This window comes from Anabrus simplex, chromosome 2 (genome assembly GCF_040414725.1).
Source record: "Anabrus simplex isolate iqAnaSimp1 chromosome 2, ASM4041472v1, whole genome shotgun sequence".
Taxonomy (NCBI): Eukaryota; Metazoa; Arthropoda; class Insecta; order Orthoptera; family Tettigoniidae; genus Anabrus; species Anabrus simplex.
The window spans coordinates 287,945,805-287,971,413 of NC_090266.1; the positions used below are offsets into that span (position 1 = coordinate 287,945,805).

General features: G+C 42.7%; 1 protein-coding gene across 3 annotated transcripts in view; it reads left to right on the plus strand.

Annotated features, from left to right (window-relative positions):
• Positions 1–25,609, plus strand: part of LOC136864060 (patched domain-containing protein 3) — a 752,635-nt gene that overhangs the window by 272,476 nt on the left and 454,550 nt on the right. The window lies entirely within an intron of this gene.

Genomic DNA, 25,609 nt, shown 5'->3' on the forward strand with positions numbered 1-25,609 from the left:
GAATCTAGTTAAATCCTCTGGATCGGATACACTTTCACCCTGATTCACACCCCATCATATACGCATATAGCACAGCACACTTCCAACCACCACAGACACACACAATTGTGAATACGTCCCTCCACGTACGTTGGTGTCAGGAAATTAGTTAACTCAGAATTCTTACTACCTTATTATAGTGAAATAAAATTGTGCCTAATCATGTCGCGTGAATCTTAATATTAAAAAGCAACTTTGAAAGTTAATATTGTGATCATAGTCATGGAATCCCCAGTTTTACATGGAATCCTAATCGCTGCGACTTGACTTTCATTTTAAAATCTCGTATACTGTACTCATAAGGGTGTATTGGAACTGTTGCCGCTTTGGTGAGAAACAAGTTACAACGTTACAGAGCTATCAAGTCCCTTGATGCCCAATATACAACAACGGTGTCCGCACATAACATATCTCCTTCTCGTCGTCACCTGATAAATACCACCCCACTACCCCTCAGCTTCCGTTGCGGACCACTATACGGGCCCTCTTAATTTTTAGCCAGAATTCAAGTCCGTCCTTTCATCTCCCACCACAGAGTTACTACGAATCGGCCAAGAGCGGCTGAGGCTCATCGGAGTCAACTCTGCGGGCTAATATCCTTGACGCCACGTACGTGTCTGTAACAGAGTTGTGTATGTTAAGAGAGGTGCAAGAGTATGCTAAAAACAGCTAGATGACAAACTGAAGGATGATGCTACATACTGCATAGAATAATAAGTAAGTTACAGGGTTCTGAGCGACTAAAATGATGGTAAACGGGCTGAAATATCAGGTTATAAGAGGCATTAGGAGCGCATTATGAGCGTACTTCTTCATCATATAATCGTAATGGAATTGATACATCAGTGTTTTAGCTAATTCAAGTACAGCAAAGCCAACGTAGGTAGGTTTGTCGTACTTAACCTTAACACGATTGATCTGTATAATAATTAAATTTTCATGTATAACAGTACAGCTATGGAAATTCGGTTTACTTATTAAATGGTTAGCACCATACCTTTGCTTAATATTTTCCCAGTTTGTAATCAATTTTAGATCAACGCATTTGTCAACATTTTCCATGGTCTTACAAAACACACTGTTATTCTAGCTTATAGAAATTTTTCTCAAACTCGTTAACTGCATTTGTTCTTAAATCATTGTTGAGATCAATATATGGTTTTAGCCACGGTGACTGATTTAATTCTAGTACGCGATGAATTTTGGTTAACTTCAAACCATGCTGCAAACAGTGTTTTAAATTCCGATAATGAATGACATACTTAGATTTGTCGCACAAATTAGCGATTAACATCTTTGTTGTTGATGTGATGTACGAAGGCTTCATATTTTCAGGGCAGAACGGTGAGTCATTTTGAGAAGTGTGTAACTCTTTAGGATACTGTAAGTCAACTTGAAGGAAATAGCCTTTATTAGCTTCATCGTCTAGGGTGTGCGTCAGTAAATCGTCAATTTCGCACTGCGGTAGCCAGCGGAAACCACTTAATGGCAGATGCTGACTCATCACTCACCCATACTGATTGTTAGCATCAAGATAAACAATATACTGAGATTCCTGACTAGAGTCAAAACTTGGCATGTACTTATTATTCGCCTTAGAATACCGCCCACTACACTGATTTAGGCCACCTCGAATAGACGATTTTTAAAGTGCACCATATCGATATCTGTTAGCAGTTCCAAATTCACTTGCGTGTATTTTAACATAGCATCCCAACTTAACCCAGGCGCTGTAATATACTGATATGGATCAAGGCTGTAGGTTTTCTTGCAAACACGGCGAAAATTTTCGAAAACATCAGCTAACAAACGTACATCCGTCTTTAAATATAAGTCAGAGTATTCGCCTAGCGTTTGAATGTGGAATTGCTCCCAGATACGTTGTGCATATAAATAGTCATCATCACAAATATCAGCTGAATTCAGCGAGCTGTAAAATGATTGTTTTGCTGGTAAGGCGCGTTCTTCTAGGCGTTCTAAGCAGTCAATATATTCATAACAGAAGACAACCTTACGGCGAATTAAATTAAACTGCTTTTCTTCACGAGAAACACGTCGAATTTCTGTAAATTGTTCTGGCTGCAAATTACTCGAAAGTTTATCAAGGCTACTCGCCATAAAGCGACACGAGTCAAGAAAGCTCAATTTTATAGTATGCTCCTCATCTACTTTTACGCACTTTGTAAATGCAATGTACCGCTCTTTTTTCTGAGGGATTATATCTATTTTTTCATCTGAAGCTCCAAATTGTGAAATAATACAATGTGAGTCGTAACCAGATAAGATATGAAAAATTACAGGAATAAATTTTGTAACACTGTACTTAAGATTACAGCTATTATGAGCAAGGCATCTGTACAAGCCAGTTAAATGGTCATGATCGAAAACTTTAGGGTCATTTTCAGAAAATTCGCCATTACAAATACTACATTTTGTAGCACGTTCATGGTCTTGTAACTGAATTTCCGTAAGCGGCTTCGTAGGAATGTTAGTATTTAGAATACTGCTAATTCGTACTGCATCACATTCAAGTCTTTCTAAAAATACTTTAGCAGCATCAGGTCCTCGATACAGCTCTAACTTGTTAAGCGTACTATCAAAATTACACTCTATATAATACGCGAAGCTATACGGGACATGCATGTGTGTAGTATTAGTGAAAGAGTTGTCTGGATTAGGCGCGCATGTGCTGAATGGTTTGAGGATGGCTTCAAAGTCTGCGTAAATAACAAAAGGCACCCACATCTGCTTGTTATAATTCGTAAATTTCAAAACATTATTGTCTGTACTAGGTATCTCTGAACATACATGATTGCAGTCATTTTAGAATGGTTTGTTAACTGATCTTCGGTTCTAAAATACTGCAAGCATCCGTCGCATAGCCACTATTTACCATTAAGTTTTGACAACTGACTACCAACAAGTCTACTCAAATTTTTAATCCAACAAAAGTGACTATTCTTACTGTTTTCTATATAGAGTAAGTTAACATGAGTACTCTTCTTATCACTTGTATAATACAGAGGACCTACTACAGACTTTTTGTCTACACCATACACATTAATCCTAATATTATTTAGTTGTTCAAAGCGCTTAATGTCCTTTAAATGCATAGGAAATTCTATACCATCTAAATTTTGTTGTGTTGAATAGTGAGGTTACGATGACGTTCTATTCGCTACATTCCGTTTCGCAGGATTTAACTCCGACACAAAAGCCCATGCAAAACACGCCTCATCCTTGTTTTGAACGTTCACAACAGCTTCTCTTCGCTGAATCCATGTTGGCAGTTCGATGTACGAAGATCCTCGCAAAGGATTGCACTTATTGATGTTAACTTCTAGATACAAAATTTCAACTAAAGCCACCCTGATTCTTTTTCCTGAAATTCCTCGCTCTTCGTTGATATAACGTTCGAGATATCCCTAAATACATCACTGAAATTAGTTGACTCACTCACTACAAAATTCATGGTATTAAATGATTTAATTTCAGTTATTTCACTTTTATCTGTGCTCTTAATATACAACGCAAAAAGTTCGAAATTAACTTTAAATAAATTATGATCAGACAAAGTTTTGTTAAGAAGCTGTTGCACATCCGGTTTAACGCAATTTAAAAGTTTTCGGTTCTTTGGAACTTCTGGCTAGTACGAATTCTGCAACTGAAAATCCTACTTTTAAATGCAGTATTAATTTCTTAGATGTTTGTATTACTAGCACTTCTACAAGCATTGTTTTATGCGCATTACTTCTTAAGTGACCGTGAAAATGTGAAGGTGGTACATTAGTGTTACAGTGTTCGCAGTGTATAGTTTGAAGTTCTTCAGTAACTTCATTTTTCCTTGGTTTTTTGTTACTACAGCTTTCTTCATCTACATCAGTATTTACACGCTTTCTTTGCGTAGCCTGAGGGTTATAGTCGCAAGTAGATACCTGATCACCGAGCTCGATAGCTGCAGTCGCTTAAGTGCGGCCAGTATCCAGTATTCGGAGGATAGTAGGTTCGAACCCCACTGTAGGCAGTACTGAAAGTGGTTTTCCGTGGTTTCCCATTTTCACACCAGGCAAATGCTGGGGCTGTGCCTTAATTAAGGCCACAGCCGCTTCCTACCCACTCCTAGCCCTTTCCTGTCCTATCGTCGCCATAAGACGTATCTGTGTCGGTGCGACGTAAAGCAACTAGCAAAAAAACAAGTATCTGATGTACTTCTACTAAGTGAGCCTGGTATTGTTCTACATTTGCGAAATACTCCCCACAAACTTCACATAAAGCGGATGTTATGCTAGGGTGTTTTATTTTAATATGACGTGCAAGGTTATCCCGTCTTGTAAAAGTAGCCTTACACTGCTCGCAGGGGAACATAGTGTTATTGTGTTTAGCATCTTTATGTCTGACAAGAGCGTCACGCCTTGCAAAGCTCTTAATGCATAAATCACACTTAAGCGTAGTAGATGCTGATAGAAGTACTTCCGTTAACTGCTGCAGTTTGTTAAATCTCTGTGAAAAACAAATACATTAAATTAATTATTCCCAGGCTACTTTATAAAAGAGAACAACTATTTATCAACAGAGATTCGAGTAAATAATTGCAATGTTTGGAAGAAACCATGCTTCAACCTATAGAGGTCAGACATTGTCGCGAGTTTGAAGTTACAAGATTAAATGTAAAAGTAACGGAGACACACATAGTTGTAAAGTTCGGAAGAAACCAAGTTTTCACCTATAGAGGTTAGATATTATCGTAAATTTAAAGTTAGAAGAAGCAAACAGAGAGATAAATGTTCCATACCTAACAAAGTAGAAGCACTCTTGCAAATAACGATCGATCAGGGAGTTGCTGCTGTTGTCAAAAATGTGTCAACTCAATGTCCTTCTCTCGAGTCGCAAGGTTAAAAACTAGAAAAAAAAACGAAAATTCAATTAATAACGGTTATATACAGTAACCAGCTTGAGGTTTGAAGACAACAACCATTTATCAATAGAGATTAGACAAAAGAGTAAATAGTTGCAATGTTCGGAAGAAACCAAGTTTCAACTTATAGAGGTCAGATATTGTCGCGAGTTTGAAGTTACAAGATTAAATGTTAAAGTAACGGAGACACACATAGTTGTAATGTTCGGAAGGAACCAAGTTTTTACCTATAGAGGTTAGATATTATCGTAAGTTTAAAGTTGGAAGAAGCAAACCGAGAGATTAATGTTCCATGCCTAACAAAGTAGAAGCACTCTTGCAGATAACGATTGATGAGGGTGTTGCTGCCGTTGTCAAAATATGTTCTCTCGAGTCCCAAGGTTAAAACTAGAAGAAACGAAAATTCAATTAATAACGGTCAGATACAGTAACAAGCTTAAGGTTTGAAGAGAACAACTAATTATTAATAGAGATATTACTGCCTAAGTGTAGCACATAGTGATGATAGGATATGAAAAGAAAGAGCATAAAGGTCAGTTAGATTATCAACAGAACTGCCTAGCACTAACCAACAGTTTAGGCTTATCATAAGTTGAAGACTGCAGACTGAAGAATGGTCATTGGAATAATGTTGACGACAGACGATGATTTTTCTAAAAACAAAGAAAAAAGTCGTAAAAATATCGAATAATAATAATAATAATAATAATAATAATAATAATAATAATAATAATAATAGTAATAATAATAATAATAATATTCAAAGAATTAATCTTACCTTTTGTTTTACTACTAGACGGCGGGCGATAATGAACTTGAATCAAAGTACAGAAATTGAGTAAATTCCTTATATGCACAGACTTAACACACACGGGGAACTGCAACTGCCATGCGTCACTACACCCGGTTGACTGCGACTTGTTACCAGGCAGCAAAGCAAACTGCATACGTCTGCAGTACAGTTGTAACAAAAGTTTAAGCACTGACTTTCTAAGCGGTTGGGGGAAAAACACAGGCCTTCAAAGTAAGCAGTAGACCAAAGCCCTTCTTCTTTCCCGTGTTGGTATCCCAAGAAGGGTTGTTAACAAGAAGCGACTCTAAGTTAACAACAACGCGCCGTAAAGAAAGGGGGAATCATCTACTGTATCCCCTACCGGATCGAACCTGCTATGTTAACAACACGAGACGCCGTGGTGCCGGAATTTAGTCCTTCAAGAGTTCTTTGTAAATTTACCAAGCACCTTTAAATACTACCGGACTGAGCCACAGGATCGAACCTGCTGTTTTCGAAGACGCCGAGGTGCTAGAGTTTAGTCCCTCAAAAGATCTTCCGAACACGACCGGACTGAGCCACAGGATAGAACCTGCTGTTTTCGAAGACACAGAGGTGCCGGAATTTTGTCCCTCAAAAGATCTTCCGAGCACGACCGGACTGAGCCACAAGATCGAACCTGCGGTTTTCGAAGACGCCGAGGTGCCGGAATTTAGTCCCTCAAAATATATTCCGAGCACGACCGGACTGAGCCACAGGATCGAACCTGCGGTTTTCGAAGACGCCGAGGTGCTGGAAGTTAGTCACTTAGGAGTTCTTTGTAAATCAACCGAGCACCTTCAAATACAACTAGATTGAGTGACAGGATCGAACCTGCTATGTTAACAACACGAGACGCCGAGGTGCTGGAATTTAGTTCCTGAGAAGTTCTCCCGAGGCACTTTCAGACTAAGCTAGGATCGAACCTGCTGTTTTTTGAAGACGCCGAGATGCAAGATTTTAGTCCCTCAAGAGTTCTACCGACACGAAGCTAACGTATTTGAGCACGACCGGACTAAGCCAGGATCGAACCCGCTATGTTAGAAAGCCATCGCCTAAACTAACTGAGATACTCAGCCCGACCCGGCAAGAGAGAGCAGGCCTAAAGTCTGCTGCTGTTACTTATGGCAGAGGCTGTAAGCGTGCGATGGACTTTGCACCGGGCGAAACTAATACATCACATTCCTGCGAATGTGCTCTCGCGCTGGCCGACTTGCAGCAGCTTGGAGCTCAAGTAATCCACCTATTTTACGTAAGAAAATGGCTGTTATTAGAAGCAAGAAGCATCAGCTGTACACTCATTTAATTAATAAGGTAGCCCTTAATAATCAAGACTACAAACGGTTTGTCATTTCAGATTCTACCAACACTCTAGCCTGGGGGCATAGTAGTATTAATAGGTACTACTTCACATAAAGCAGGTGTGTGCGTGTGTGCGTAAATATTATGCTAGAGCTGTGTACTTTGTAATATATACGCTAAGCTGTTTTACTTCACAATTTACTGTACTTATTGTATAAAGATAATAAGAAGGGTAAAGTAAGCTAAGAGCGTAGTACAGTGAATGATTGAAGTTTAAACTTGTACATATAAAAATTAGCAGAATTGCATTATTAATTGTAAGATAAAACATGCACATACAAGAATTGCGTCGAGAAGGGAGAAGTACGCAAACATCACTACGATAAAATGTTTCAAGATAAAACTTGGACATACAAGATGCAATAAATAATGTAGAATTGGCATATTCTTAAATTTTAGATTAGGTATTACCTTCTCCTCCTCCCGCTCTTCTTCCTAAAGGTTTGTTTATTACTCTAAGAAGAAGAGTAAGTATGTCAAGAAAGAAGGTGTTCAGGGTCGTAAGTAGGTTATCGTCTTAGAAGATCAGCTGAGTAAGTATGTTGAGAAGGGAAAGTTATCTCTCTAAACAGTGTTTGATTCTAGTCTTGCAATGCAGTGTTCTACAACATCGAACTAGAGTATGCTATTCAAGTTATAATATGTTTTGAACAGCAGTATGTGTTCAAGTCTAAACATGCACAATGACGTTATCGCTGCAGCACGTGCACACTCTTGCCTTCGCGATGCATGTTCGATAGAGATGTGCCTTGACAGAGGAGGAGGAAGAGCAGCTCAGTAAGTATGTTGAGAAGGAATTTTTTTCTGAACAGTGTTTGATTATAGTCTTGTAATGCAGTGTTCTACAACATCAAACTATAGTATGTGATTTTCGTGCTCTCAACACTTGTTGTAATATGTTTTGAACAGCGGTATGTGTACAAGTCTAAACATGCAACGCTGCAGCACGTGCTTACTCTTGCCTTCGCGATGCACGTTTAATCTTGTTCGATAGAGCTATGCCTTGGCAGAGGAGGAAGAGGAGGAGGAAGAGGAGGAGCAGGAGGTCATAACAGCCGTCGCTATCTTGTGTAGTAGAATCTAAGCGCTATCTTGTGTAATTAGCGTCGGGAAAGGCATCTTGTCGTAGAGTAAGGATAGTCCCCTTCTAGCTTAAGATGGGAGCACGATGCTCTGTTGATTAAAGATGGCCACTGTCAAAAGAGCACGTGGAATTTCAAATTGCCCTCCACCGCATGCATAACAGCAGCCGCCATCTCGTGCTGTTACCTCTAAGCTAGCTTTCTTCATAAGAGCAGTCTCCATCTTGCGCAAGCGTCCCTAGGGAGTCTCATAAGAGCAGCAGCCATAAGCACCCCTAGGCCGTCTTATAAGAAGCTATGTATAGTCGCCATCTCGCGCAAGCGTCCCTAGGGAGCCTCATAAGGAGCCTTGTATAGCCGCCATCTTGCGCAAGCATCTCTAGGGAGTCTCATAAGGAGCTGTGTACAGCTGCCAACTTGCAGCCACCATCTTGTGCAAGCACCCTTAAGGCGTCTCATAAGGAGCCGTGTATAACCGCCATCTTGCGCAAGCGTTCCTAGGGCGTCTCATAAGAGCCTATGTATAGCAGCCATCTTGCGGCCACCATCTTGCGCAAGCACCCTTAAGGTGTCTAATAAGGAGCCATGTGTAACCACCATCTTGTTGAATTGGCGTCGGGAAGGGCGTCCGACCGTAAAACTGAGGTTAGGCTCCTCCGTGAGATTAGGCTTGCTGTCTTGTGCGTCAAATGTTAAGGCCATCCAAGATAGCGGATGAGAGGTTCAGCTCGCGTCAGGGAAGGCATCCGGCTGTAAAACTGAGGTTAGGCCCCTCCATGAGGTTAGGCTAGCTCTCTTACGCATAAAAAGTTAGGTTAAGCCCATCCAAGATGGCGGATGTGAGGTTAGGCTCGCGCTCTTAGCCAGCGCATTCAATGCGTCGGAGACCTCTGCCGCGAGGTGGAGGTGGCGGAGGAGGCCTCTCCCAAGAGCCTGGGGAGGAGGAGGAGGAGGAGAAGTCCTCTGCCGAGAGCCGGAGGTGGAGGTGGCGCCCGAACTCTCCAGTTATACTACGTTGGGGCAAATATTCATTTATAGGAAGGGGAGTTAGGGATTGAAATACCAAGGGAAATGTTCAATAATTTTCCAATTTCTTTGCGATCATTTAAGAAAAGGCTATGAAAACAACAGATAGGGAATCTGCCACCTGGACGACTCCCCTAAATGCAGATCAGCAGTGTTTGAATGATTGATATGAACAACAAAGGTGAAACATTACAGCGTGTTGTTGTGTTTCTCTATTTTACGGTGTTATTTAGGAGAATAATCTTCCGAAGACGATAAAGAGCGTTCAGCAGAGTAGGGTGGTCATAGTCCTCCTCGAGAACAGATCTGGGAAAACAAATTCTCGAGTGAATCTTCGTTCAGTCGGTGGGTTAAAAATGTACTTCATTCCTAGATTTTGAACTTCTGAAATCAGATATTTCAAGGGTATAAAAACAAGAACAAACTTTCTGGAACACTTGCTTAACATTGTTCCCCTTGAAGTTCATACTACCGGGCGAGTTGGCCGTGCGCGTAGAGGCGCGCGGCTGTGAGCTTGCATCCGGGAGATAGTAGGTTCGAATCCCACTATCGGCAGCCCTGAAAATGGTTTCCCGTGGTTTCCCATTTTCACACCAGGCAAATGCTGGGGCTGTACCTTAATTAAGGCCACGGCCGCTTCCTTCCAACTCCTAGGCCTTTCCCATCCCATCGTCGCCATAAGACCTATCTGTGTCGGTGCGACGTAAAACCCCTAGCAAAAAAAAAAGTTCATACTGTTAACAAGGCCACAAGTTTATTTCAAATTTCGCCTTGTTGTTTTAACTCAGTACCATACGCATTTTGCTGGACTTTGGGAATTCATGAAATCATACTTATAAACAGTTTCGATGAATTCACTCGTGCCTTCAACAGTTGCATCATCTCCTAATTTGAAATGGCGTAATGCTATAGCTACACACTGTGACATTAATTCTGCACCTTTTCTTACGTTCACCCTTTCAGTGCCCCTAAAGTTTAGTTCAGGGCTGCCCAACGTTCGTTTGTACTCGGGAACATTCACACGATAACTAAGGGTGCGCAAGCGCCAGATTACGATTCCATTAATTCGTCAATACTGCTATAGGTACTACGAATAATAATAATAATAATAATAATAATAATAATAATAATAATAATAATAATAATAATACCAGGCGAGTTGGCCGTGCGGTTAAGGACGTGCAGCTGTGAGCTTGCATCCAGTAGATAGTGGGTTCGAGCTCCACTATCGGCAGTCCTGAAGATGGTTTTGCGTGGATTCTCGTTTTCACACCAGGCAAATGCTGGGGCTGTACCTTAATTAAGGCCACGGCCGCTTCCTTCCAACTCCTAGGCCTTTCCCATCCCATCGTCGCCATAAGACCTATCTCTGTCGCAGCGACGGAAAACAAATAATAATAATATTAATATTTCTAGAACTAACGAATAGGCCGATATGAAATTATACGCTATTTACTTAAGTAATTAATGTGAAATTTGGCGCTGCATGCTAGTGGCAAGTTGAGGAAAATCTGGCGTGTAACTGGAACTTAACGCGTCATCCAAGTGTGAGTCTGTCAGGTAGGATCGATATTATTTTGTCTTTAGCTTTGTTCATGGTCGAAAACGCAACTTCACAAAGACATATTGAACCAAAACAAGTGTACATTTTTAGAGCAACACTGTGGACAATGGGATATATTTTACCATCCACCAAAGTCCAGAAATTGCCATATGTTGCGCAGGAGTATTTCAAAGAAAGATCTGATGACTGAAGACTTAAAATTTCCATTTCTAATTCTTCAGAATTATAATTTTCGAAGATTTCACACACCTTACTTCCAAGTTCACAAACGTTAACAGAAGCAAAGGGATTATTAACAAGCATGATCACTGGTTCAAGCATTGAAGACTGGCTAATTTTACTACCAAATTCGAATCAAAGATTTTCCGGATGTTTGGCAAGAGATGAAAAATCGCTCTTGCCGCCATTTACTGTTCCTGCCATACATGTCAAATGTGGAAAATATGAAAGGAAATTTTTATTTGAATGGACAATCCATAACTTTAGTTTCTTTTCAAATTCATTAACAATACTTATCATACCTGAAATGTCCGACTCGTTGGCTGAATGGTCAGCGTACTGGCCTTCGGTTCAGAGGGTCCCGGGTTCGATTCCCGGCCGAGTGGGGGATTTTAACCTTCATTGGTTAATTCCAATGGCCCGGGGACTGGGTGTTTGTGCTGTCCCCCAACATCCCTGCAACTCACACACCACACAAAACACTATCCTCCACCACAATAACACGCAGTTGCCTACACATGGCAGATACCTCCCACACTCATTGGATGGTCTGCCTTACAAGGGCTGCACTCGGCTAGAAATAGCCACACGAAATTAAATTAAAATACCTGAAATATTTTATCTTTTCCTTGCAGTTCGAGATTTAACTCGAGGTGATGTCTGCAAAGAAAGCTAAATCTATTAGCCATGATATATCATCAATTTCATGATAATGTTGCCCGGGAGATGATTTCATAAAGTCTCGTATCTCTTCCAACAGACAGCAGAACCGTTCGAGTGTTTTCCCCCTACTAAGCCACCTTGCGTCTATAACAGAATAACGTCACAGTACTCGGAATCTGTTGTACTTAAAATACTTTTGAACAATCGATGATGAATAGAAGAGGATCTTATATAACTTACGACTTGAATTACGATTTTCATGACATGATCGAACTCTGAAACATTTGCGCACAAAGCTCCTTGGTGATAAGAAAGACATTTTGGAAATGATTCATCCTTAGCACAAAGAGAAAGAAATCCATTATTTCTAGCAGTCACAGACGGCGCCCCATCTGTCGTTATAGCAACAAACTTTGAAAGTGGCAAGGTACTATCTTTGGCAAATTTAAGGAACTTAGTCTAACCGTGGTGGTCTTTCTCTCCCTGTACTTCTTTTACTCACCATGACCGAGTCCATTATTCTCCTATGTAACTTATCCTCCTCCATTCGCTTCACCTGACCACACCGCAAAATCTGGTTCAGGCGTCTGTTAGGACAGGACTCCATACAATGCTGAAAATCATGTAGCATCCTTGAATGATCCCGCTATCAACAAAAAGCAAAGTGAAGTCACCTCCGTACAGGCCATGAAGGCCCTTGGAGGAGTGGAAGGTAAGGGTTTCCACCATTGTTAACCTCGGCACGTGATGTAGAGTAGAGTGGTTAGCTTTACGCCCGGCCCCCTTTGCCCCCAGGAATTAACCTGGTACTCATTTTTGGTGTAGGCTGAGTGAGCCTCAGGGCCATGTGCACATCCGGAAGTGGAAATCTCGTTTCTTAAATTTTACTGCTTCCTGACGGGGATTCGAACCCACGTCCTTCCGGGCGAAACGAGCATGCCTTTACCGCCTCGACCAGGCAGCCCCCCCGCTATCAAGAGACACATAAAAATATTACAAGCTTGCTTGTGTATTACTCGAAATAATATTATGTTTGAATTACAACGTATGTATGGCCCTACTCGTATGCTACAAATATAGCGATCAAACAATTGAGTTATTTATGCGTATTTTCCTATGCTTACAGTACAGTGTAACCATCATGCACTGTACAAGGGATACTTTTAGAAGTAGTCACAGTAAAGTTCGTTTCTACCCAAAACTAATAATACTGTCTTGTGGCCTCCGGAGAAGCCTAGTGCAGGTCTTTCGAGTTGACTCCCTGTAGGCGACCTGCGCGTCTGTGAGAATGGGATCCTACCTAACATGAATTCTAATGATATAACAATTCCATGTGGCTATTTCTTGCTGGTGCAGCCCTTGTAAGGCAGACCCTCCGATGAGGATGGGCGGCATCTGCCATGTGTAGGTAACTGCGTGTTATTGAGATGGAGGATAGTGTTATGTGTGGTGTGTGAGTTGCAGGGATGTCGGGGACAGTAGAAACACCCACCCCCCCCGAGCCACTGGAAATAACCAATGAAGGTTAAAATCCCCGACCTGGCCGGGAATCGAACCTGAGGCCCTCTGAACCGAAGGCCAGTACTCTGACCATTCAGCCAACGAGTCGGACAATTCTAATGATGAAGACAGCACAAACACCCAATCCCCGGGCCAGAAGAGTTAACCAATGCAAGTTAACATCTCCGACCTGACGGGAAGTCGAACCCGGGATCCCTTGGATCATGCTAAACATTTAGCCACCAAGCCGGACTCCTGGACACTGATATATTTCTTTCAAGAACTAAGGGCTGAAGACATTCAACGACCTTCCATACGAGTGAACGATATACGAATGCAGTGCGCTTGGAATGAACTGTGTTACCAAGCACTGAAATTAACATTGCGCGCTTATTATGCCGTTATTGGACCTTACAAAACAATGATTGGTACAAATACATTCTATCACATTCGAAGTTCATCCTGACTATAATTTTCCACAGGGTTTTCCACGCCTTCTCCTGAAAACATTGGGATATCATTTCTAGTCCCAATGGATTACAAAGACAGTCTCAAAACATCACATTGTCATTGGTTCCACCAATCTGATACGCATTTTCAGTATAGGCCTATAGGGCTGGTGTCCATGATGTTCCTGGGTACCAAAGAAACAACTTGGTGGCAGTGCCACGCTCACGGGACTGGTTTTTACTATGCCTCTAGCTTCTAAAGAAACAACCTCGGTGGCAGTGCCACGCTCACGGGACTGGTTTTTACTATGCCTCTAGCTTCTAAAGAAACAACCTCGGTGGCAGTGCCACGCTCACGGGACTGGTTTTTACTATGCCTCTAGCTTCTAAAGAAACAACCTCGGTGGCAGTGCCACGCTCACGGGACTGGTTTTTACTATGCCTCTAGCTTCTAAAGAACAACCTCGGTGGCAGTGCCACGCTCACGGGACTGGTTTTTACTATGCCTCTAGCTTCTAAAGAAACAACCTCGGTGGCAGTGCCACGCTCACGGGACTGGTTTTTACTATGCCTCTAGCTTCTGAAGAAACAACCTCGGTGGTAGTGCCACGCTCACGGGACTGGTTTTTACTATGCCTCTAGCTTCTAAAGAAACAACCTCGGTGGCAGTGCCACGCTCACGGGACTGGTTTTTACTATGCCTCTAGCTTCTAAAGAAACAACCTCGGTGGCAGTGCCACGCTCACGGGACTGGTTTTTACTATGCCTCTAGCTTCTAAAGAAACAACCTCGGTGGTAGTGCCACGCTCACGGGACTCGTTTTTACTATGCCTCTAGCTTCTAAAGAAACAACCTCGGTGGTAGTGCCAAGCTCACGGGACTGGTTTTTACTATGGCTCTAGCTTCTAAAAAAACAACCTCGGTGGCAGTGCCACGCTCACGGGACTGGTTTTTACTATGCCTCTAGCTTCTAAAGAAACAACCTCGGTGGCGGTGGATTTTTTTAAGTATGTACACAGGGCTGGTGTCCATTATATCTCTAACCACCGAAGAAACAACCTTGGTTGTGGTGGTGATTATTGTTTTAAAGAGAAGTAAAAGTAGATAACGGTTTCCTTTTAGCTCTAATCGGAAGAATAGGAAGGCGGAGGTCCAACATTTCGAAGAATGAAGATGCCAACAAAAGAACGGAAAAGGGCACGGAGTGTGTGAAAACGAAACATTTCCTTTCGCTAGTTATTTTACGTCGCAGGTTTTCGGCAACGCTAGGATTGGGAAGGAAGCGGCCCTGGCCTTAATTAAGGGAAAACAGCCCCAGGATTTGCCTGCTTTGAAAATGGGAAACCATAGAAAAGCATCTCCAGGGCTGTCGACGGTGGGATTCGAACTCCCAAACTCCCGAATGCAAGCTCACAGCTACGCGATCCTAACCGCACAGCCAACTCGCTCGGTAATGAAAGACTCCCCAGACTTCGCAAACTTAATCCCGTAGGGGTCGGAAGAGAGTAAAAGTTGACTAAAGGGGTCAGAAAAGAAATAAAAAGCGAGGAGTCTGCCGCAAGTACTGTAAGTGGAAGCAATACCGGACTCAACTCGACCTCATGGTCGCGAATACACTCTCCCAATTTGAGAGCCCCTAGCGTCCTCTTTTACGACTGGCATTAGATACTGTGCATGTACTGAATCCCCCACATACCGTGGTGAGATAGTGTGTTCGGCAGAGCTCAAGGTGGTTTTCAGTATTTCCTATTTCCACTCCAAACACTTGCCTTAATTAAGGTCACGGCCGCTTCCTTTCTACTCCTAGCCCTTTCCTATTCCATCGTCTCCGTAAGACCTTACTGAGTGGGTGCGATGTGAAACAAGTAGCAAAAATACACTGGTGAGAAGCAATCTTGTTGAACTCCATCGAATTACAAGTACACCGAGCCAGTGGCTGCACAATTTGGATCTGTCAGCTTTCATTCGGGAGATAGTGGGTTCGAACCCCACTGTCGGCAGACCTGAAGATGGTTTCCAGTGATTTCCCCTTTTCATACCAGGTTGAACCTTAATTAAAGCCACTGTCGCTTCCTTCCTACTTCTAGTCCTTTCCTATCCCTCGCTGTAAGGCCTATTTGTGTCTGCGACGTAGAGAAGAAAGCAACAGTACAAGTACAGTGATCCCGTGGTCTACTGACTGACAGCAGTCTTCTAGGGGTTGCCTGTGGTCAGCTCATCGCCATCGTGTCAAATTATTTACCACGGCTGCAACTTTCTGAGATCAGGATGCCCTTCATTTAACGTAACAGCTTAGGCTTTCGTGGCCAGCGTCTGGATGAATATAGAAGAAATTACTGTTTCTTGCAAGCCGTTGTCGAATTTGGTTCCTAACTGTCAGTGTTTCACCGGAAACTGTGCCCACCATTTTCTAGGTTCCGCTGTAGTAACCACCACCACAGCTCTCTCCGAAGTCTCCGTAATTTCTTCTCTATTCAAGTCTCTCAATCTTGAGGCCCTCCAAACCTCCAAACCGCCGGACTGAGTGGCTCAGACGGTTGAGGTGCTGGCCTTCTGACCCCAACTTGGCGGGTTCGATCCTGGCTCAGTCCGGTGGTATTTGAAGGTGTTCAAATACGTCAGCTTCGTGTCGGTAGATTTACTGGCACGTAAAAGAACACCTGATGGACTATATTTCGGTACCTCGGCATCTCTGAAAGCCGTAAAAGTAATTAGTGGGGCGTAAAAACAAATGACATTATTATAAACCTTCAAACCCGTCTCAAATATATAGCAATGCTGAGTATCGAACCTAATTCCTTCATGATAGTAAATCCATAAAAAAAATCATAAATGGTGGTCGAATGAAGCAACACACTCATTATTATAAATAAAGAAGCACAAAAATAAAGATATTCAAATTCTGTTCTCAGACAACAGTCCTGGAGTAGAGTTATAACCACTTCCAGTACCTGTTGCGGCACCTGTGTGGAGCACGAATGACAAAGTGTTCCTCTTTGGCAATTATCCAAATGTAGAAGTGACTCGCAATATCTAGCTCGTGCCAAGAGGTGAAATTCACTAACGCGCCCTGACGTCACAATTCCTTCTAATTTATAGCATATCGTCGCCATAAGACCTATCTGTGTCGGTGCGACGTAAAACCCCTAGCAAAAAAAAAAAAAAAAAAATTATAGCATGGATTCTTATGGGAGAATACACATTCAGGATCTCTTTCTCCGGCAACTAATAATAATAATAATAATAATAATAATAATAATAATAATAATAATAATAATAATAATAATAATAATAATAATAATAATAATGTCCGCCTCTGTGGTGTAGTGGTTAGCGTGATTAGCTGCCACCCCCGGAGGTCCGGGTTCGATTCCCGGCTCTGCCACGAAATTTGAAAAGTGGTACGAGGGCTGGAACGGGGTCCACTCAGCCTCGTGAGATCAACTGAGTAGAGGTGGGTTCGATTCCCACCTCAGCCATCCTGGAAGTGGTTTTCCGTGGTTTCCCACTTCTCCTCCAGGCGAATGCCGGGATGGTACCTAACTTAAGGCCACGGCCGCTTCCTTCCCTCCTCCTTGCCTATCCCTTCCAAACTTCCCATCCCTCCACAAGGCCCCTGTTCAGCTTAGCAGGTGCGGCCGCCTGGGCGAGGTAGTGGTCATTCTCCCCAGTTGTATCCCCCGACCAAGAGTCTGAAGCTCCAGGACACTGCCCTTGAGGCGGTAGAGGTGGGATCCCTCGCTGAGTCCGAGGGAAACGCCATACCTGGAGGGTAAACAGATGATGATGATGATGATAATAATAATAATAATAATAATAATAATAATAATAATAATAATAATAATAATATCGGGCGAGTTGGTCATGCGGTTAGGGGCGCGCAGCTGTGGGCTTGCATCCGGGGGGATAGTGGGTTCGAACCCCACTCTCGGCAGCCCTGAAGATGGTTTTCCGTGGTTTCCCATTTTCACGGTGGTTTCCCTTAATTAAGGCCATGGCCGCTCCCTTCCCACTCCTAGCCCTTTCCTATCCCATCGTCATCATAAGACCTATCTGTGTCGGTGCGACGTAAAGCAAGTTGTAAAAAAAAAAGAAATTTCTCAGATTTACATTCGTCAGACTCGATGACAGTCTTGGGCCTTCCGTGTGCTGCAGGAGACCCGATCTAGAATAACAGTTTCGGTGCTTCTCGAGGAAATTGGAAAGAATATAAGAAAGGCCCGTGGCACACAGCGCCTTTTCTTTCTTGCAATTTATTTAACTTCACACCGACTCAGAAATGACGTGTGATCAACGCGCCTCCGGGTAAGAGGCAGGCTGGCTACCCCTAGACGACGGAGGCGGCTACCTAACATAAGGTTGTATTCATTTCACTGTCAGTAGCGACAACATGACACAGCAATTTCTGAGCAGCCTGCTGGTTTAAGTTCTGTATGATAAACATTCTATCAGGTGATTCAGCTGCCTTTACCAACATTTTGTTCACAAACGTGTGAGATCGTCTTGAGGTCGATATTTCTCCGCTAACATTCTGTACGGCACTAATGAACTGATACGGAGAAGCTGAGCGGGTAGCGGCCATTGCATATAAAGGCGGATCCAGACTTGTGGCATATCTTCTTATCGTATCTCCGTTACGTGTCAGTGTGGATGGTAACCCGTATCATCATTCCGTTGCAAAATATTGATACGGTTTTACGCAACGGCTTATTCGCTCACTTGGCGGTCTTTTGCATCAAAGGGACGTCCGTCTCCGTTGCGTATCGGTTAGTACTATTAGCTGCTGTCCTTGAGGACGCAGGTTCCATTCCCGGAACTGCCAGAGATTAAGGAATTGCAGAAGGGCTCGTATGTGCTTGAAATTGTACATGCAGCTCACCTCCATTGGGGGGGTGCCTGAAATGAGATGCACCACCTAGGGATGAGGTCATGAGGTGTTATATATATCACAGGGACGACGCGCAGTGCAGAGTGCTAGTCTGGACGGGCACGCATTGCATCACACCTTTGCTACTCAGCTCCACACAATGGACAGCTGGAGAATACAGTCACCACCAAAGAGCGTTATTCGTATTTTCGATTCAGTGTTTACATTCGTAATGGAGTGGAGAAGAAGTGCGTGATAAAGCTAATCGATGAGTACAAGAAGAAGGACGTGATATGGAACCCCTCAAACATGTCAATAAAATGAAAGAAAAAAACAGGACGCATGGGATGCATCGTTGTGAAATTTTTATACATTCCACTGACTGATTGAACAAATGGAACCCATTTTTTATACTTCTCTTCTAGCATAGATCTGTGTTATTCACAAACGTCGTGATTTCTTAATTCTTTATCGCATAGTGAAGACAGATATACACGGCCGCTCCTACCTTCGAGTTAGATGTAGTTATTAACGGCTGAAACCTTGCGCGAAACTGAGATCCAGCTCATTCTTTCCTGTCAAATGGGTTTTATACGGGTTCTCGGATACGGATACGCACGGATGATACGGTGCAGGAAAATTCTCGCATTGCATCGTGTCGTATCACCGGATGATACGCAATGGAGGTACGATGCGCGGCAAGTCTGGGCCCGCCCTGAAAGTATCGTTCCCGGCATTTATCTTAGTGCAGGAGAATCAGAAACCACGGAAAAATATTTTCAGGATAGCCTCCCGAATACAGAGCTGCACGGTTATCCAAAACTAGCCGCTATGAAGCCGAAGCCTACTCTGCTCGGTTTGTTATCGTTCTCGCCATGTGACTATAGACCGGTCGAAAAATATAACAACCTTTCAAACATTGATCGTTCGTCAGTCTAGCATGTTGGCTAACTATAGTCCAAATACATTGTAAACGTCCTGCGTGGGAATCAGTCGCGCATGTGGGGAGGAGCATTCGAAGGAGGCTGCCTCGTCATTCACTCCTCTCGCTTCCCAGTCTTTATCTACACATCGTGCTAAGCACTGTACGCAGTGGCTGAACACAACGTGTCAGCAAGCGAGTTGAGAAATAGGGAACCGGGAAGTGAGAGCGAGCGTGCTAATCAGCCTGTCCACACTACCTACATGACCCCATCCCGCCGGCACTCAGAAGGACGTTTAGTAAGTATTTGGACTATATGCTAAGATGTCATGCCAAGTGACCGCGTATAGTAAAACGTTAAATTAACAATACGGTGACGTGGACAGCGTACGAAACAGTGAACTGGAGGAACGGTTACCAAACTGTTAGACTGGCGTACCACTAAACCAACATTCATACTTTCGCTGTACCACCACGTAGTATTGGTGTCGTCCCGATTACGAACAGTTTCGACTGCGGAAACCCCATCAATAGTCTCGACTGCAGACACAAAATATTTGGGAAGAGTGCCAGCTCGATTCAGAGTTTTCCCCTTTTGGTTGCGTCTTTATTGCGGACAGTCTCGACTGCGGACAGTCCATTAATAGCCTCGATCTGCCTCGATTGCAGACACTATTACCTACAGATAAGTTTTCGTGAAATAAAGCATCTATATTGTACTTTTATTACTAGTGCCAAACGGGACTGCGTGCCTTTTTTTCTGTAGAGCACCTCGCTTATTCTCGAGGTGGACCTGCCGTATGGCTACGCACACGAAGTTAACGGCAGGTGTAGGAAGACCCACGGACGCCACGCACCCGGACGGTTAATCGTAGTCGTCCTTTAAAATAATAAAGACCTAGACCTATAATTTGCTTTATTTCGCCTTGTCAGAATAACTGTTTGCACTTTTTAAGAAGTTTAAGTAATACCACTTTAAGGGAAACACCCTGGGTCTACGTTGCCTGTGATAAGTGCCACTGAGTGAGAAACACAACGGGTTTGGTTGGCGCCTGTGATTAGTATCACTATATGAGTAAAACCATCGGTCTGCGTTGCCTCAGAGTAGTAGTACCAATATATGAGGAACACCGCGGGTGTGTGGGTTGCCTGTGGGCGTTGCCATAATGTGTGATAAACCGTGGGTCTGCATTGCCTATGATTAGTACCACTATATGAGCGTCACCATGAGTATACATGGCCTGTGATTAGTTCCACTAACAAGGGACACCTTTGACCTCGAACGCTTGGAACCGCACGAAACCGAGAATTGTGTTGCTTAAACCATAACAATCGCAACTACTGGAATTTTTTAGTTCTTTTATCATACTTGCTACTTCTTCGTTGTCAGTTGGGTACAAGAATAAAAAATTTCTTGGAGCTGTGTGATAACTATATGGATTACTGGTATTGGTTGTAGGCAAAGTAACAGCTAGATCCTGACCAATACTAGTAAAATATTCATTTAATGTTGTTGAAATATCACAGGGGTTGGTGATTATATTATTATTAATTTTAGTTGAATATCTCTATTGTTGCTATTTGTTGTTTGAAGTATCTCGTTAACTAATTTCCATGGATTTTTACTAGAAACTAACCTGTTACTGTAATAAGAACTTTCAGCTTCTCTTTCGAGTTTAGTGACCTTATTACAAAGTATTTTATATTCATCTTTTAGATATTCTGAGACATACTGGTATCCCCTTCCCAACCTATAATGCTATCTCTTGATTTTTCCCATATATTATATTTTTATATTTTATGAGGTTGAGGAGTTCAGTAGTCTTCCATGGACATCCGGAGTTTTGATGTCTTGATTCAGTTATTTTCTTAAAACTGGATATGCTGGCTTCTGTGAAGAGATTAGTCAACTTATTAACAGTAGTTTCACAGTTGTCATTAGCATCGAGTATCAAAGGATTTTTAGATAAAAGTTTCCTGGCGCTTTTAATGTCTATTTTTAGGGTGTGTGTTGTGGTGGAATAAATACTACTACTATCTCTTACTGGGATGTTAAGATCACAGACCAGTACATTGTGATCACTGAAGTCACTGTAAACATTATACACATATTTTTACAGGGTGCATTAATATAATTATGATACAAAAGTGTAGAACTCTTTTCCGTTACTCTAGTGGGGTATATATTATTACATGGCAGTTGGCCATAGCATTCTCCTAGTTTACTCAACTCAATAGATTGCTGATTTTGTGATATTTTATCAATATTAAAATCCCCAATTTTAACACAAAAGTGCCTACTATTCTTGTTCCATATTTCTTCAAGTTCACTTACAAAGGACTTACTGAATTTATAATGTGGGTTATAGCAAGCTAAGATAAGTATTTTCCTTTGAAACCCACCGATGTCTATTAATAGTATGTTGTATGGTTTTTCTATACAGTTAACTGACAATAATTCTTTGGCTTGGTGCTCTGATTTAATATAGATAAGAATTCCACCTCCCCTATTGTAATTTCTAGAGTAAAAATAACTGTCATAGTTATTTAGCATAAAATATTTCTCTTTTTCAGGATATAGCCATGTTTCCACAATTATTATAATATCAGGCGCATGAGTTTGTTTTATTAGAGTGCACAGTTCTAGTCACTTTTTACGAAGACTTTGAGCATTAACATACAGAATACGTGTGCTTTGAATTTTCTGTTTTAGTTCTTCTAGATCATTCAACTGAATCTCTGAATCATCGAAGTTACCTATAGTATTCATCTTTAGATAATTCATGCCGTTAGACTAAGAATAACATAACCTAGTTACGCCTATTCTAATTATAAGATGTCCTCTATGCTCCGTGTGGTTACTACCTGTGAGGTGTCATCTTTCCTAGCAAATATTTTCCCTTCTCTGGACCATATATACTTAAATCCTCTTGTTCTAAGGTCCTTTGCCCTCTTCAAGAGTTCCTTTGCTTTGGGAGGTAAGTGTTAGTTTACATAGATCGGCTGGACCGCAGCATTAATACCAATAGCTCGAGATGAAATTCGTGGGCTTCTTTTCTTAGCGCTGAACAATTCGGCTCTCTTCCATCTATTCACAAGCCTCACAACTATCGGCCTCGGTAACGCTGGGTTTCTGGACGGTAACCTACGTGCGACGTCAATATCATTTTTATTCACGTCACATCCGATCACCGCGCCTATGATATTGATAATGCTGTAAACATCTTCATTATGTACTTCCGACACACCATGGATTTCAATGTTGTTCCGTCTCATATATTGATTGATTGATTCAACCTGTTCGTGTGAGTTGGAATTCAGCACGTCTAATTGTTGTTGCAACTCACGAATCTTTTGATCTCTTTGACTAAGTTCTGCCTTTAGATCAGTAGTGATTTTATTGTTAAAGTCAATACTGTCAGTTAACCTAGCAATCACTTTTTCAACTAGACGTTCCAACACGGCATCTAAGAATTTAGAGCTACTCATAACCTCTTTGGTTAGGTCAGATGAATCAGCCTCCTGAGGATTAGTAATCTCCTTGAATCTTCGTAATTTTTTTCCCGCTACGCAGCTCTGGCTTCGGTCTGGCAATGGTGTTGGTGAGTTCTCCATCTTCTTGTTTTTGTTCTGCTTTTCAGTGGCGTATACTGAGGGCTACCAAGGCTATCAGTGAAGCCCAAACTTCAAATGCGAGCGATGGAACTCTAAAGCACATTATATTGTAAGCATCTGACACATTGTTCCATTTGCAAAACTTGAAAGCAATGAGAAACACGTCGCACGTATTTCTGAGAACAAGGCTTCGGAGACTGATATTGCAGCCCAGACTCTCGTCCCTTCCCATCGACTCGCCTCACGCGGCTTGCTGCTGTCTGCCTACAGGTGCGGGTTTTTTTTTTTTTTTATACGGGGGGCCCCCGTAGCCCGCTCCCCCGCCGTGACCATCGACTCAATCTACATGGCCTCCGACATGCTATTAATTTCTAAGTAGAAAAGAGATAGCTGGGTAGAGTGGGAAGTGATACAAGGAGTATCTGCCTGTTTCCATGTCAGACACGTTACCAGGCGAGATTGTGTTAGGTATATGGTGTTGAAGTATGGTATTGAAGGGTCAGGGAAAAACCACATAGGCAGAAAGAAGAAAGAGCCTACATGTAAAACCTGACATCTTTTGATAGCACATGCAAGGATGTGGGCTGGAAAAAGACCAGAGGTTGTGTTAGTTAGGAATATGTGTCATGCAATCATAACCATTTACCTAGCTTTTGTCAATTATTATGGGGGATCAGTCCTACTTGTCACTGCCTGGTGCGGCTCGGGTCCGCTGGCGTCTGGGCTTTGGGCCACAGGTTAGTCCCTTGGTCCAGCAGCCAGCAGTCCCTGGTGCCAAGTCTCCTTTTAAGGAGAAGGGGATTAGTGCCAAGCCTTACTTGTTGTAAGGGGCATCTTCTTTCCCGCCTGATGACGTCCCTTCTTTGCGGTGTTGGTGTCACACACTTGTCTCTGTAAATATATACACAAATATACACACATCCTATTATATATACATTATTACTTTTCTTCTTTAGAGTGCGGGCCGCATTTCCGCTCTCGTGTCCTGTAGAACAAGTACAAGTACAATTAGTAGATTAATAGTTAATGATATTAGCAGGCGTGGGTTTTTTGTCCACTCCTTTGTCGTTGGTGGGAGCGGGTTGGATTGGATCGTCTCTTTCTTGGCTGTGCTGCCTTCGTCGTGTTGTATTACTTCTCTCAATCCTCGCTCGCTTGGCCAAATCTGTAACATAGTAATAACATAACACAATCTAGGGAAAGGATGTATGTTGTAAACAAGCATGCACATATATACAGGTGTTGCGGTGTGTGTGCATAGTGTTAAGTGGTGCGGTATTGTGGGTTGGTGTCAGTTTAAGAGCGAGGGCGGTTTTGGGCCCCCGGCCTCCTGGCCCTGTGCCTGAACAGAATGTGTTTCGGTGTGGGGTATTTGGTGTATAGATCGACGTCATAGCGTCCTATTCCACTGACTAGTGGGTTGACCTTACTACCCCATGACTTCTTGTACATTCGGAGTGTTTGATTTCGTATGTGTTGCCTTATCGAGCTGACTTTCGCAATTGCGCGTAGGTGGCGTATTGGTGTGTCATACGGGAGTCTAGCCGCTGCTCGAATGCATTTGTTTTGTATTAGTTCCAGCTTATCCAGGTTTGTCATAGCAGTGTAGCCCCAGGCGGGAGCTGCGTACGTTATTATCGGCCTAATTAGGGCCTTGTACATGTTTATTGCTACTCGCTTGTTAATACTGGATCTTTTATTCAGTATCGGATAGAGCTGTGCCAGTCGTGCGTTTGTTTTCCGCTGGATGTCTTTAATGTGATATAGCATGGTTAGTTTTCTATCTAGGACTACTCCTAGATATTTGACCTTGTCGTGCCATGCTATATCTCGATTAAATAGTTTGAGCGGTTTTATGTTAGCTGGCATACGTGTGCGTCTGTTCTTCCTAGTGAACAGCACAGCTTGGCATTTGTCAACGTTGACCTTGATACGCCATTTGGTTAGCCAGGGCTCGAGAGTTCGCAGTGCTACTTGTAGTCTCTTTCGGGCGCATGCTAGCTGAAAGTGTTGTACTGTGATAGCAGTGTCATCCGCGTAGAGGTGCGTGGTAGTGAGTTCCGCTGTCGGCATGTCATTCGTAAATAGAATGAACAGGATTGGCCCTATAAGTGACCCCTGGGCTACGCCCGCCCTGATTGGTCGCGTGCTTGACAGCGTGTTATGAACATCTACTTGGAACTCTCGGCCTTCCAGGTATGATTTAATTAATCTTATGTACCCTGGGTGGAATTCGAGGTCTATTAATTTCGCTAATAGGCCTTCGTGCCAGACTTTATCGAATGCCTTCTGGATATCAAGGAATACCGTGCCTGTGTCCCTCCGCTTGTTTAGTCCGATGGTCGCTTGTTCTAGGACCCGCGTAAGCAGTTGCGGGGCGGAGTGGCCGTTTCTAAAACCGAATTGTTCGTTTCGAATGATTCCTCTTTCCTTGATATGTGCTATGAACCTTTTCAGCAGTATTTTCTCAAATACTTTGCTGAGGGCGTCCAGGAGACTGATGGGCTTATAATTATTGGGGTTAGATTTGTCCTTGCCTGGTTTGCCGAATACAAGAATTCTCGCCTTTTTCCAC